This window comes from Miscanthus floridulus, chromosome 17 (assembly GCF_019320115.1).
Source record: "Miscanthus floridulus cultivar M001 chromosome 17, ASM1932011v1, whole genome shotgun sequence".
Taxonomy (NCBI): Eukaryota; Viridiplantae; Streptophyta; class Magnoliopsida; order Poales; family Poaceae; genus Miscanthus; species Miscanthus floridulus.
In genome coordinates, this window is record NC_089596.1 from 44,191,233 (window position 1) to 44,204,486 (window position 13,254).

The 13,254-nt window shown below is 41.0% G+C and overlaps 1 non-coding gene across 1 annotated transcript; it reads left to right on the forward strand.

The window, feature by feature from the left end:
* Positions 1-1,224: 1,224 nt before the first annotated feature.
* On the forward strand, positions 1,225-1,333 carry LOC136519213 (small nucleolar RNA R71). The gene has a single exon (XR_010774772.1). It is a non-coding gene; the product is annotated as a small nucleolar RNA R71 (small nucleolar RNA).
* The last annotated feature ends 11,921 nt before the right edge of the window (positions 1,334-13,254 follow it).

Consider the following 13,254-nt stretch of genomic DNA (forward strand, 5'->3'; position numbering starts at 1 on the left):
AGAGGGGTTGTCCAGAGGCAAAAGCAAATATTTATTTTCTTCCAGCAAAGTGGAATTGGATTTGCCCAGAAGCCACATATATTCAAGCATTTGCAGTATTAAGGAAAGGGCGACCAAGGATTAAAGGTGTATCCTCAGCGTTACCCATGTCTAAGATCATAAAATCCATAGAAACATAAGCATTCCTAACTTTAACTAGTAAATCAGTGGCTACTCCCTCGAGATAATAGATGGATTGATCGGCTAGTTGTAGGTAAACTGAAGTTGGCGCTAAGGTAGTGTAAACAATTTATCATATGTTGTTTTTGACATTATGTTAACACTAGAGCCTAGATCACACAAAGCATTATGGAAGGTATGAGTTCCAATGGAGCAGGTAATCGTGGGAGTGCTGGGATCACCTTTCTTAATGGTAAATGGGGAATCTAATAAATAGGAACCCCAACAATTTAAAGCATAGCCATACTTTGTTGTAACAAGGTTGGCTATCTCCATTGTTCCCTTAGGTTTGCTAGGAATTCTATCTTTTTCAAAGGATGGGAAAGCAGCAACAATTTGAGCTAATTGGGTTTCTATCATCTTATTGAAACTAAGTTGATTCTATAAGACAGAAGAAAATTCATCCAATTTAGCATTTATATTTTCCAACATCTTGTCATGAGCATGTAGTTCTTATTTATACTATCAGTCATTCTACCACTGCTATAAACAAGATCTTTCAAGAAACCATAACTATTATTACCTTGATTATTCAAATGAGAAGAACAGTAATAATTGTTACCTCACTAGTTGTTGGAGCGCTGATTCTAGCCTTGATGTTGTGGACGGAACCCGTTGTCGGTGTTGACGAAGTTGAGGTCCTCTTGAGTGTCAGGGCATGAATTGCCCGAATGTCCAACATCTCCACAAACTTCGCAAGTCATATGGGAATCCATGGCTTTGAGTGTCTCTTGGGCACTCACCTTCTCATAATGTTCCACTCACTTTGCGAGTAGATCCATCTTAGCTACAAGCTTGTCAATTTCTTTAATTGAATGCATACCTCATTTACGGGGTTGGAGTTGATCATTGCTCCATCCTTAGTTGGAGACCATCTTCTCGATCAATGTATTTGCATCTGCAACACTTAGCAAAAAGAATGCACCACTAGCAGCAGCATCTAAATGGCTCCTATCTAACAACACTAATCCAAGGTAGAAGTTCTGGATCAAAAGCCAGTCTTCCATGCCATGGTGTGGGCATGTAGAGACATACTCTTGCATTCGTTCCCAAGCTTCGGGAATCGATTCATCTGCTAGTTGTTGAAATCTATAGATTTTATTGCGTAGAGCATTAGTCTTCCCCATGGGGAAAACTTAACTAGGAAAGCATTGGAACACTTGTCCTAGGTATCTACAGCATTACGGTTAGAGTAAAACCATTGCTTAGACTTTCCTAACAAAGAGAAGGGGAAAAGGCGAAGACATATAGCCTCTTGGCTCACTCCCTTAATGGTGAATGTGCTACAAATCTCCAAGAAATGTTGGAGGTGAGCATTTGCATCCTCGTGGGCTTTCCCACAGAACGGACTAGCTTGAACCATCGTAATTAACACTGGCTTAAGCTTAAAGTTAGCATCCCCATTGATAACATTGGGTCCACTGGCTACATTAGCAGCCGAGGGTGCTGAAAAATCACAAATGGACTTGTCGCCCATGATCGTGTAGGGTAGTGATAGGATATGAGGAAAATAGGATAAACTACTTAGGATAACTAAAAACCTAGCTAGCGAATCTAGCAATATAAATCTGAGGTCAGTTGCCTTCCCCGGCAATGGCGCCAGAAATGCTTGTTCATATTTCTTAACGACTATTGGAGGATTCCGCAAGTGCACAAAACTATCGCATAGCACTTCGCTCGGTGAGTACCGAGTGTCGAATTTATATTTTTTCCCACAAGAAGGCGGAAGGCTAGAATTCATAATTGGACTAGGATTTGCTAGAGGAAAGCTTTAAGTTTGTCCTAGGTAGGTGAACGATAGTGAAAAGGATGGGTGTGAACTACCAAAACTTACTACAAAATACAAACTTACCAGAGATAGCTAGGTGGGGGAGCAAGCAATATATCTTTCTAGTAACTAAGGGTAAGCAAATAACTAGGAGAAATGTGATAGTACCTTGGGGCCTAGCCTGCCTACCAACTAGGAGAGTTAAATAGACAAGGTCTACCACGAGCCCTACGATTGGTAAGGGTAAAAGTGGTATGGTATAGTAATTAGGACTAAAGTTTGGGCCCTGGCATAGTATTACCATTCTCATGAGCTTCCGTTCCTCATTATGGTTACCAATTTAGTAAAATACATCTTACCAGATAGTTGTGGAAGTCTAATCATATTATCCCATCCTAGCATTTGCCCATTCCAAGGACGTGGCTATTCGAATAGATTTAGTTAACTCTGCAGAGGTGTACAAATTTCCCCACACAATAGACATAGTCCGACACCATCGTCATGGCTTAGACAGGCCTAACGAGATCCCGTACCCACTCGGAAACTAACCTAGATTTCTATATAATCACTACTATGGCTTCCTAGGGGTTGGAAACACAAAACAGAGAAGATACCAAATCCCCCCAAATGTGATGATACCAAATCATCACAAAAGAAAGGCATGGCTCGAACACGGCCAAGAAAATAGTGGCTCAAACACAACCTAAAAACCTAACGCTTAACGTGGAAGATCACATAGCATCCACACCAAACAGACATGGAAGAAAACCTATTCCCCGTGTCAGCTTCTGATATTCCGTTGCCTACACCGACTTCCTAGTAGGAACTATACTTTTATCTAACGGCGTGTGAGATCAAGTCTACCCATATAGACACATGGCTATACGTAAAAACTCACTAGGCGAGTGGGACTACGAACCAGTCCTTAGGTGACCGAGGCAACTATCTCCCACAGGAATCCTCTCCAGGCATTCCAGCTGAGGTAATTTATCCCACATTGTCGGCACAAAAACGTGTCAATCGTGTCGGGCACATGAGCAAGCCGAAAGGGTGAAAGCTCTAGTTTGGTTTTTGTGAATTGATGAAACCCTAAGTGCTAACCTAGCTTATCAAGTGATCATGAGATAGGTAGCACATTCCAAGTGGTGAAGCAAATGAAGATCATAGCATGACGATGATGATGCCATGGTTATGATCAAGTGCTTGGACTTAGAAAGAAGAAAGAGAAAAACAAAAAGCTCAAGGCAAAGGTATAAACCATAGGAGCTATTTTGTTTTGGTGATCAAGACACTTAGAGAGTGTGATCACATTTAAGTTTGATAGTCGTACTATTAAGAGGGGTGAAACTCATATTGAAATGCTCACACTTTGTGAGCTTAGCCAAAGCCCTCCCACTCATCTCCATCATTGATTCATCATCTTTGTGAGATTGGGAGAGAATCCAAGTGCATTGCTTGAGTGATTGCATCTAGAGGCACTTGGTGTTCGTGTTTCTCTATAGATTTTGCTTGTTACTCTTGGTGGTTGCCGCCACCTAGATGGCTTGGAGCAGTGAGGATCGTCGAGCGAAGAGTGGTGATTGTCTCCGGCTCTAATCATGGTGATTGTGAGGGGTTCTTGACCTTTCCCCGGTGGAGAGCCAAAAGGTACTCTAGTGGATTACTTGTGGCTCGTGTGATCCTCATCTTGTGTTGGTTGTGCGGCACCCTATTGAGGGTTTGGCGTGTGATGCCAATTAGCACGTGAACCTCCAAGTGAGTGAATCGCCACAACGAGGAGTAGCTTGCCGGTAAGCAAGTGAACCTCGGTAAAAATCATTGTGTTCATCATTTGATTCCGAGGTGATTGGTCTTCATTGTTATTCATCCTTGTGATTGATTGGTTCCTTCATCTATACGGCGGTATAACCTTCTGTATCACTCTCTTTACATTACCGCACACTAGTTGTCAAGCTCTTTAGTGTAGCTAGTTGTGAGAGCTTGGTTGGTTGGTTGGTGTGGATCTTTAGTTAGCCTTTGAGAGCACACTAACATAGGGTAGTGTCATAGCTATTGTGTGAATAGATACTATCTAAACTAGAATTGTGGTAGGTGGCTTGCATTTTGAGCAGGCTAGCGCAACACTTGCTTCGCCTCATAATTGTCTAACCATTTTGTTAAGTGTTGTTGTAGAAATTTTTATTAGGCTATTCACCCCCCCTCTAGCCATTAGGACCTTTCAAGTGGTATCAGAGTCAAGGTCACCGTGATTTGAGGCTTAACAACCTTCGGTGTAAAAATGGCTCAAATCAACAACACCAAGAAGCCACCCCAATTTGATGGCACAAATTATCCTTATTGGAAGTCAAAGATGACCACACACATCAAGTCAATCAATAGAAAAGTGTGGAAGGTAGATGAAACCAAAATTGAGATTGATGATCCGGAGAATCCCACCACCGCCAAAGAAGTGCTTCTCCAAAACAATGACATTGCTCTAAGTGCTATTCATGATGCAATTGAAGAAAGAACATTTGAGCAAATCAAGAATATTGAGATGGCTCATGAGGCTTGGAAGAAATTGGAAGAATCTTTTGAGGGCACTCAAGCCGTGAAGGGTGCAAAGGCATACATCCTCAAAGAGAAGTTTGCAAGCTTCAAGATGAAGGAGGATGAGAGTGTGCCAGAGATGTTCCATAGGCTTCAACTGCTTGTCAATGATCTCAAAGCACTTGGAGAAGAGGTGAAGGACAATGACTTTTCTCACAAGTTCTTGAGATGCTTACCTTCAAGATTTGGTACATTGGTCACCATTCTAGTGAGAAGTGGTTTGGACACCATGACACCAAACCAAGTATTGGGAGATATAATGACCGATGATACTTATAGAGATGATGATGAGAAGGAAGAAAAGAAGGAGAAGAAAGATGAGAAGAAGGATGACAAGAAGAAGAGCATGGCATTCAAAGCCACATCATCCAAGGGCAAAGCTAAGCAAGAGACATCAAGTGAAGAAGATGATTCATGGGATGATGATGATGATGAGAAGATGGCTCTCTTTGTCAAGAGATTTGACAAGTTCATGGTGAAGAAGGGCTATCGTGCTAGGAGGAAGAAGTCTTCATCTAAGAACAAAGAAGAGTCAAGAAGGTGCTTCAAGTGTGGAAGCAAAGATCATCTTGTTGCTCAATGCCCATACAATAGCGACAATGATGATGACAACAAGAAGAACAAGAAGAAGGACAAGAAGGAAAAGAAAGAGAAGAAGGACAAGATGGCCTTCAAGAAGAAGAAGGGTGGTTCATATGTAGTCACTTGGGATAGTGATGCTTCCTCAAGTGATGATGATGATGATAGTGATGATAACAAGACCACCAAAAAGAAGGTTCATGCAAGCATTGCTATCAATGAGAAGCCTTCTCTCTTTGAATCTTCATCATGCTTCATGGCTAAGGCCACTAAGGTACAATCTTGTGATGATGAAAGTGATGAAGAACAAGATGATGAAAATGAACATGTAATGAAAATGATAGTGATAGTGATAATGATGAACCTACTAAAGATGAATTATTTGACATGCTAGAGGATGCTAGAGAACACTTTGACATCAAGAGAAGGGAATGCAAAAGCTCGCATAAGGAACTAAAAGACCTTAAGCAAGCCTTTGACGAGCTCAATGCATCTCTTGAGAGGCTAGAGAAAGCCAATGAGAAGCTTGGCAAAGCTCACAAAAAGCTTGAAAAGGCTCATTCCTCTTTGCTTGATGAGCAAAATAAGAAGAAGCATGTTGAAACTTGCAATGTAGGTTTAACTTGTGATATAATTGATGAATCACTATCTATGCCCATCATTGTTGCTCCCACTAACCCTTCTTGTAGCACTTCCACTTCTACCTCATCTAGTAGTGATGGTCTCACTTGTGACACCTCACTAGTGGTTGAGAATGAGAACCTCAAGAAGGAGGTCAACAAGCTCACTCACACCTTAGCTAAAGCTTATGGTGGTGAGGACCTCTTGCTTATGTGCTTGGGTAGCCAAAGAGCTTCTCTCTACAAAGATGGATTGGGCTACAACCCCAAGAAAGGCAAGGCGGCCTTTGCTCCTCACAAGACTAGTTTTGTGAAGAACAATGGTCGGTTTTGCACTAGTTGCAAGCAAGTTGGTCATGTAGAGCAAAAATGCTTGAGCAAGAAATCACAAGCTAATGTATCCTTCATAAATCTTGATTCATGCTATATGCTTACTAAGGGTACAAATGGTGTGAAGACTAAGTTCATTGGTAAACCATGGATGGGCTCAAAGAAGAAAGCCATTTGGGTACCAAAGAGCTTAGTGACTAACCTTCAAGGACCCAAGCAAGTTTGGGTACCTAAAAATAATTGATATTCTTTTGTAGGTTAATTACAAAGCTAGAGGAAGGCATTGGGTTCTTGATAGTGGGTGCACTCAACACATGACCGGTGATGCAAGAATGTTCAACTCAATCAACACCAATGGCAATGATGGTTATGATAGTATCACATTTGGTGACAATGGCAAAGGCAAGGTCAAAGGGCTTGGTAAGATTGCAATATCCAATGAGATGAGCATTTCCAATGTGTTGCTAGTAGAGAGCTTGAACTTCAATTTGCTATCCGTGGCTCAATTGTGTGATCTTGGATTCAAATGCATATTTGGAGTAGATGATGTAGAGATCATAAGTGTAGATGGCTCGAACTTGATCTTCAAAGGCTTTAGATATGAGAATCTATACTTGGTTGATTTCAATGCTAGTGAAGCTAGATTATCTACATGCTTGTTCACTAAGTCTAGCATGGGTTGGTTATGGCATAGAAGGCTTGGTCATGTTGGAATAAAACAATTGAATAGATTGGTTAAGCATGACTTAGTTAAAGGCTTGAAAGATGTTGTGTTTGAAAAGGATAAGCTTTGTAGCTCTTGTCAAGCCGGCAAACAAGTTGGAAACACCCATCCTAAGAAAAGCATGATGAGCACTAGTAAAGCATTTGAGTTATTACACATGGATTTGTTTGGGCCAACACAATACACTAGTATCGGTGGAAACAAATATGGCTTTGTGATAGTGGATGACTACACTAGATACACATAAGTATTCTTTCTAATGGACAAAAGTGATGTATTTGCAACATTCAAATCATTTGTCAAAGGCATTCACAATGAGTTTGAAACAACCATCAAGAGAGTTAGAAGTGACAATGGTAGTGAGTTCAAGAACACTAGAATTGATGAGTTGTGTGATGAATTTGGAATTAGACATCAATTCTCGGCCAAGTACACTCCACAATCAAACGGCCTTGTTGAGAGAAAGAATAGAACACTCATTGATATGGCAAGGTCTATGCTTAGTGAGTACAATGTGAGTCAATCTTTTTGGGCCGAAGCTATCAACATGGCTTGCTATTATAGCAACCGTCTCTATTGTCACCCATTGAAAGAAAAGACACCATATGAGCTCTTGAATGGTAGAAAACCCAACATTGCATATTTTTGGGTCTTTGGTCGCAAATGCTATATCTTGAAGAAAGGCACTAGATTGGGGAAGTTTGACAAGAAATGTGATGAAGGATTCCTACTTGGTTATTCCACTACAAGCAAAGCATATAGAGTTTGGAATTTGGATAGTGGTACTCTTGAGGAAGTTCATGATGTTCAATTTGATGAAACCAAGGGTTCACAAGTAGAGAATGAGAACTTAGAAGATGTTAGAGGCATTCAACTTTCAAATGCCATGAAGAACATGGATATTGGTGAATTGAGGCCTAGGCAAGTGAATGATGATGAAGATGATCAAGTGCAAGTGCTCTCCAACTCAAATGTGCAAGATGATACAAATCAAGTTAGTGCAAGTGGATCTCAAGATAATGAACAAGATCAAGTGGCTAGTACATCATCCCAACCCAATGATCAAGCAAGTGCAAGCAATCAAGTTCCAATCCTCTAACCAACAAATGTTGCAAGGGATCATCCATTGGACACTATCATTGGTGATATTTCAAGAGGTGTGCAAACTAGATCAAGATTGGCTTCATTTTGTGAGCATTTCTCATTTGTGTCATCCATTGAACCAAAGAAGATAGATGAAGCATTGAAGGATGTTGATTGGATAAATGCTATGCATGAAGAATTGAATAACTTCACAAGAAATCAAGTATGGGAGTTGGTAGAAAGACCAAAGGGACACAATGTGATTGGAACCAAATGGGTCTTTAGAAATAAGCAAGATCAAGATGGGATAGTAGTAAGGAACAAAGCAAGATTGGTAGCACAAGGCTATACACAAGTTGAAGGTCTTGACTTTGGAGAAACAAATGCCCCGGTTGTTAGATTGGAAGCAATTAGAATCTTGCTAGCCTATGCTTGTGCCCACAACATCAAGCTCTATCAAATGGATGTTAAGAGTGCATTTCTAAATGGCTACATCAATGAAGAAGTATATGTTAAGCAACCTCCTGGTTTTGAAGATGACATGAAGCCCAACCATGTATACAAGTTGAAGAAGGCTTTGTATGGATTGAAATAAGCACCTAGAGCATGGTATGAGAGATTGAGGGACTTTCTACTCTCTAAAGGGTTCACAATGGGCAAGGTTGACACCACTCTTTTCATCAAGAAGATTAGAAAAGATCTATTTGTATTGCAAATCTATGTTGATGATATCATATTTGGATCAACCAATCAAGATTTTTGTGATGAGTTTGGAAAGATGATGGCTAATGAGTTTGAGATGTCCATGATTGGAGAGTTGAGTTACTTCCTTGGTCTTCAAATCAAGCAATTGAAGAATGGTACTTTTGTGAGTCAAGGCAAGTACATCAAGGACATGATCAAGAAGTTTGGAATGATTGATAGTAAAGCAATTAGCACACCAATGGGAACCAATGGCAACTTGGATAATGATGCAAGTGGAAACATGGTGGATCAAAAGTTATATCGGTCTATGATTGGAAGTCTACTCTATGTAACCGCATCAAGACCGGATGTCATGTTTAGTGTATGCATGTGTGCAAGATTTCAAGCCTCACCAAGAGAAAGTCATTTGAAGGCTACAAAGAGAATATTGAGGTACTTGAAGCATACACCAAATGTTGGTTTGTGGTATCCTAAAGGAGCAAAGTTTGAGCTAGTTGGTTACTCCAACTCGGATTATGCGAGATGCAAGGTTGAAAGAAAGAGCACATCGGGCATATGTCAACTATTGGGAAGATCACTTGTCTCATGGTCATCAAAGAAGCAAAATAGTGTTGCATTATCAACCGCCGAAGCCAAATACATATCCGCCGGAAGTTGTTGTGCACAAGTACTTTGGATGAAGGCTACTTTGAGTGACTTTGGAATCAAGTTCAAGAAAGTGCCATTGCTATGTGACAATGAGAGTGCAATCAAGTTGACCAACAATCTAGTTCAACATGCAAGAACAAAGCATATAGATGTCCACCACCATTTCATAAGAGATCACCAACAAAAAGGGGACATTTGCATTGAGAGTGTAGGCACCAAAAATCAACTTGCTGACATATTCACCAAGGCATTGGATGAGAAAAGGTTTTGCAAGATAAGGAATGAGTTGAACATATTGGATTTCTCAAATATGTGTTGATGCACCCCCACTTATATGACATGCCTCTCCTTCAAGCTATCTAAGGTAAAAGTTGATTGGCATGACATACATCCTTGCTAAGGACACCTTTCAAGTGGTTCTATTTTATTAGGCTCATTCATGAAAATCAAATGAATTTGATATTTATATGATATCACTATTGCTTCTATGCTTGATTTGATCTAGTGATAGCATATGACATGTTTATGGGCTTGTAAACCTAGTGTTTGATCTAGAAAATGAGCTCTAAGTATTTAACTCAACATGGTACAAGATAACCCTTATTTGGAGGTGTGAAGAAGCTTGTCATTGGATCAAACCAAGTCAAATATCTTTGGCAAATGATCTAGATTGGACCAAATTTGGGAATATGATCCTCACCCCATTGATTGACATTGATAATCTCGACCCCACAAGTGGTACTATCTATATTTCAAGTCTTTGTGGTCATTGATGACAAAGGGGGAGAGAAACAAAGATATAAGTGAAAAGACAACACAAGGGGCAAGAGAAATAAAGATACAAGTGATAGGGGGAGAACTTGGCATAAGAGGAGAGATATGATAAATGGAAAGGGATCAATTGAAACTTTGAGCACACAAGTAGGGGGAGCAAGCTCATAAACTTGTATGGTGCATTTGAATGTGCATTTCATATGTTTGCTTGCATAGCACAAGTTTTAAATTACAAAATCCATGCTTGTGTGATGTATGCTAGTTGTAAGATTGAATGATGAAATGAAATCATTAGATTACTTTCTTTTTCAAGCAAGTTTTCACAAGTGGTTTCTTTTCAAAGTATGTTTCCAAGTGGTATAGAGCTAACCATGGTGCTAAGGATGGTATAATGGTGCACTCCGATTGGTATCACGCTTCAAAGGTCCATCTTTTATACCTTAGCATCATTTGGTAGACATTGTCTCCTATATTTCCTATCCAAGCATATGTGCAAGCTTCAATCCAAACTCTTAGCACATATGTAGGGGGAGAAAAAGCTACCATTTGGGGTTCATGAAACTTGTCCATATTCTTTTACATATGGTAAATATGCTTGGGCAAACAACATGGATTCAATTGTATTTCAATTCATATCTTTGTGAAAGGGTTGTCATCAATTACCAAAAAGGGGGAGATTAAAAGCTCTAGTTTGGTTTTGGTGAATTGATGAAACCCTAAGTGCTAACCTAGTTTATCAACTAATCATGAGATAGGTAGCACATTCCAAGTGGTGAAGCAAATGAAGATCGTAGCATGACGATGATGATGCCATGGTTATGATCAAGTGCTTGGACTTGGAAAGAAGAAAGAGAAAAACAAAAAGCTCAAGGCAAAGGTATAAACTATAGGAGCTATTTTGTTTTGGTGATCAAGACACTTAGAGAGTGTGATCATATTTAGGTTTGATAGCCATACTATTAAGAGGGGTGAAACTCATATCGGAATGCGGTTATCAAAGTGCCACTAGATGCTCCAACTCATTGCATATGCATTTAGGATCTAATGGAATGCTAACACCCTTGAAAATGTTTGTGAAAATATGCTAACGCATGTGCACAAGGTGATACACTTGGTGGTTGGCACATTTGAGCAAGGGTGAAGAAGTTAAAGGTGTAAAGAAGTTAGTCTCGCTGGTCACAAAGTGACTGGATGCTGGTCCTAGAGGAACCGACGCGTCTGATTAGTTGTACCAGCAGAGATGCTGGTGTTGGTCAAACAACCGGACACTAGGTCTTGAACGACCGGATGCTAGCAAGGTGTGTCCGGTCCTATTGTCGGGCAGCACACAGAGGCTAGGGTTTCTAACCGGACGCTGGCAGGTTTTGGTCGTGCATGACCGAGCGCGTCCGGTGGGCAAAATGCATTTCTAGAACCTTACTGGAAATGACCGGATGCTGGTGGCTGAGCATCCGGTCAGTATTGTGAGCAGTGTCCGGTCAACTCAAGTGACAGTTGTGATCGGGACACGTGGCTGTCGTCGGGCGACCGGACGCTAAGGTCCAGCGTCCGGTCAACATGACCGGAGCGTCCGGTCAGCCCGCGTTGTGCCCAGTGAAGGGGTACAACGGCTCTATTTTGTGGGGGCTTCTATTTCAGCCCCATGGCCGGTTGAAGCTCACACTTTTGGCCATTTTTCATTGACATAGCAACCTTGTGAGCTTAGTCAAAGCCCTCCCACTCGTCTCCATCATTGATTCATCATCTTTGTGAGATTGGGAGAGAATCCAAGTGCATTGCTTGAGTTATTGCATCTAGAGGCACTTGGTGTTCGTGTTTCGCTATGGATTTTGCTTGTTACTCTTGGTGGTTGCTGCCATCTAGATGGCTTGGAGCAGTGAGGATCATTGAGCGGAGAGTGGTGAGTGTCTCCAGCTTCGATCGTGGTGATTGTGAGGGGTTCTTGACCTTTCCCCGACAGAGAGCCAAAAGGAACTCTAGTGGATTGCTCGTGGCTCGTGTGATCCTCATCTTATGTTGGTTGTGCGGCACCCTATTGAGGGTTTGGCGTGTGATGCCAATTAGCGCGTGAACCTCCAAGTGAGTGAATCGCCACAATGAGGAGTAGCTTGCCGGCAAGCAAGTGAACCTCGGTAAAAATCATTGTGTTCATCATTTGATTCTGAGGTGATTGGTCTTCATTGTTATTCATCCTTGTGATTGATTGGTTCCTTCATCTACACGGTGGTATAACCTTCTGTATCACTCTCTTTACATTACCGCACACTAGTTGTCAAGCTCTTTAGTGTAGCTAGTTGTTAGAGCTTGGTTGGTTGGTTGGTGTGGCTCTTTAGTTAGCTTTTCAGAGCACACTAACATAGGGTAGTGTCATAGCTATTGTGTGAATAGATACTATCTAAACTAGAATTGTGGTAGGTGGCTTGCATTTTGAGTAGGCTAGCGCAACACTTGCTTCGCCTCATAATTGTCTAACCATTTTTTAAGTGTTGTTGTAGAAATTTTTATTAGGCTATTCACCCCCGTCTAGCCATTAGGACCTTTCAAAGGGTCTGCTCGATGGAGTTGGAGATCTACCTGGCTTCAACGCAGAGATGATCGATCCTGCGTACTCCTCCTGGGATGTGCCAGTCAATTTGACCCTGCAATTAACAAGGAGAGAAAGTTTATCAGTAATTTAAGGTTGAACATGTCGGTCTATGCCCAGACAGTTCCAAGTGTGCCGCTTCGAGAGCAGCCATACGGGAAGAGCGACTAAATAGCCGATCCACACATAAATTGGCTATTACGGACTGTAAAGCTCATTGGTAGCGATTAATTTTATGTCGACAGGTACAATACATATATGTAAATGAGATCATCAGCTAGGTGGATATTATTAGTATGAATCATTGAGCCAATGAATCTAATCAGGAAAAGATATAAAACACAAACGAATCAACTATCTAATACAAATGGATCTACAAACGCTCTGAATCTAATATGTTACCACCAACAGTGTGGTTCGACCGGATCGATGGTAGCTATGATGAAAGTAACAAACTAAAACCAAAGAATCCACAAAAACATCCGTATTTCGATAGGCTTTCCGAAAGACATGCTATTCATGAAGGCTCGGATGAATCGGCTAAAATAGTCGATTTAGGTAAAAAGGACTACAACGTGTGAACAATCAACTATCTCACATGAACAAACCTATGGACTCCTTAGACTCAACC